Source organism: Penaeus chinensis, unplaced genomic scaffold (genome assembly GCF_019202785.1).
Source record: "Penaeus chinensis breed Huanghai No. 1 unplaced genomic scaffold, ASM1920278v2 CTG_45, whole genome shotgun sequence".
Lineage (NCBI taxonomy): Eukaryota > Metazoa > Arthropoda > Malacostraca > Decapoda > Penaeidae > Penaeus > Penaeus chinensis.
In genome coordinates, this window is record NW_025918244.1 from 2,964 (window position 1) to 5,790 (window position 2,827).

The window sequence follows — 2,827 nt, forward strand, 5'->3', positions numbered from 1 at the left end:
CTCATTTATAAGTTGCAAGTACATACACTTAAGTTATAGCAGGGGGGAAACCATTGAAACAAGGACAAATAAACAAACATGATGGGTAGAGTCCGTAGGTTTCCATGGCACGTTCGTTTTCACTAGGACGTGACTAGATCTTTGTATGTTTTTAATTTTCTTTTTGTTCATTGTTTTTTTGAAACAAACATTAATTAACCGTTGACCAATAAGGAGCGTTTTTTCACATTACATTATACTTCAACCATATAACCTATTTGATATCCAGTAAGTAAAACAATGTTAAGAAGAGCATAAATACTCTTTTGCTTGATAATTCAGGGGGTGATTCAAGAAGAATTCCTAGAGACTCTTGTGAAGGGATCTTCGGGTAATTAAAAACTAATGGATATGACGGAAATTGTCTTCAACAAGGCGGAACTTCACGAATACTGCTGCAAAATCTTCTGATACTCGATTTCCCATACTCCGTTGATGTTTATTATTCTCTATAAGGTCCAACAACATTTTTATGAAGTAATGCTGTAAAGATATTTTCATCAAAATAAAAATATATTTTTTCACGAGCTATAGTAATAGCACAACTGTCTTTCATGCTCTAGTATTTTTTTTTAATTTCTTGTTAAGTATAAACAATTTATATATTGTTCTCCTTAGCCCTTTTTTTTCTTGACACACGACAATTTTATTCGCTCGCCACTTCAGTTTTTAAACAGATAGGGAATGTAGGTATGAAGCTAACCTAATATGTATAGGTTTATTTATTTTTTTCGACATTGGTCTATTAGAAGCCAATAATTTTTGTTTAGAAAGACTTTCGATGTACAATGCCACGGTCCAGATTCTTCGTTATTCTTCTTTGTGACCCCATGGACTGGAAGGTGGACAGAGAGGCAGATGGAACCGCCCGATCCACACGGAGTATTACGTCTCAGGAGGAAGCAATGATCTTGATCTTGATGGTGGAAGGAGCCAGACAGATCTGAGTTGTGATTTCCTCTGGCATGCAGGTCAGCGATACCTGGGTAAATGGTATGGTACCACCAGACATAACTATATCGCAAAAGATTTTTTCTGATATCAATATCGCATCCTTCTGATGGAACAATGAAATTGTTCGTGGAAGACCATGCAGACTCCATGCCCAAGAAGGAAGGCTGGAACAGGGCCTCGGCATCGGAAACGCTCGTTTCGATGGTAATGACTTGTCCGTTCGGGAAGCTCGTAAGACTTATCGATCGAGGAATGAGGCAGCAGCATTGTTCATTTCGCCATCAAAATCCGAGGGCAATGTGCACAGCTTCTCCTTAATATCCGGACGATTTCTCGTTCAGCTTGGTAGGTATGTGATATGAATAGCACGTTCGGTGAGATCTGTGAATTTTCATCAAATACAGAGTGTGTGATCACGGCCAGCAAGATCCGAGACGAAGGATAGCGTTGAGGCAAGAGCGAACCTTCGTTTATGAAACGGGGACGTCGTGGGAGACCGCCATCGCCCGAGTCACAGACGAGGCCTGTATGTTGTCGACCTGAGGCGTAGAGGGACACATGGTCCTGGAGGCGACGGGTACATGGCAGGGAGGGGGCTAAAAGACTCGAAACATGATTGGTGTCATCTTCTCACGGTTGCCTTGGGTTGAGAGGACCTCAGTGAGCGAGGACGGGAGATTCCTCAGGAGCAACACGAGTTCGTTGTAGAAAGGAGTGATGCCAGATCTTCATCTCATGACGTCCCCAATGTGATGATAAACCGTGCTCGATAGGTAAAGGTGAGTCAGAGATATCCTCTCTTGCACTGAGAGCCTCAATCACCGACGTAGGCGTCCTTCTGACCATGCCGACCATGCACACACTGGTGGCGGGGTCGGCCGACGATTGGAGGGAAACACGGCAAACGAGGGCGTCGTCTCCTGCGAAACCGGCCTTGACCATGCCGGAGCATGTCAACCACAAAGGCGCATGTGTCCTCGTCATCACACAATGTTGGATGTCTTTTAGCCTTCCCCCCTGAAAATGCAGAATATATTGTTACTGCACATGAAAAGGGAAGTAAGCATAACCGTTGCTATTATATTATTTAAGAAATGAATATGAATACCGACTTATTTCTTGTTGTATGCCATTTTGGTTGCATTATTACAATCAATAGTAGTAGCAGTGGTTACCTGATTATCAACAATATATCACTATATGGTAGTGGTAGTTGTAGTTAGATTGATTTGTTATTTTCCCTTGACATCGTTGTATAATTTTGTATTATCCATCATAGTTTTATTCGTCCATTAAATTATAGTATAACTATTAATACTATCAATCCGTCCGTAAGCACTATGACCATTGTTTATCAGCGTTTTGCTACTGTCCCTATATCTTACATGTACAATTACATCATAACAGTTATCATATTATTGTGTGTTTTATTTGCAGTTGTTATTACTACTACTAATATTAGTATATTGTTATTATTATTGTTACTTCTTATTATTATTATTATTATTATAACTATTGTTTTTAACCATTATTATTATCATTATCAACATCATTATCATTATTATCATTATAATTATTATTATTATTATTATTATTATTATTATCAATCATCTTCATCAACATCATACTATTAGTAATATTATTCTAATCATTAATCTTATTTAATAAATTATCATCATCATGATTTTTTTATAATCATCATGTCCTAAGCTCTATATTATGAAAATTCTTAAATAAATTTACAGTCAATATTATCACTATTATCGTCATCATCATTATTATGATTAATATTTTTATCATATTGTTTGTTCATCTTGAACCATACAATTTTTGT

General features: G+C 37.7%; 1 pseudogene; it reads right to left on the bottom strand.

The window, feature by feature from the left end:
- Positions 1–805: 805 nt before the first annotated feature.
- Positions 806–1,935, bottom strand: LOC125024765 (annotated as a pseudogene).
- Between the last annotated feature and the right edge of the window lie 892 nt (positions 1,936–2,827).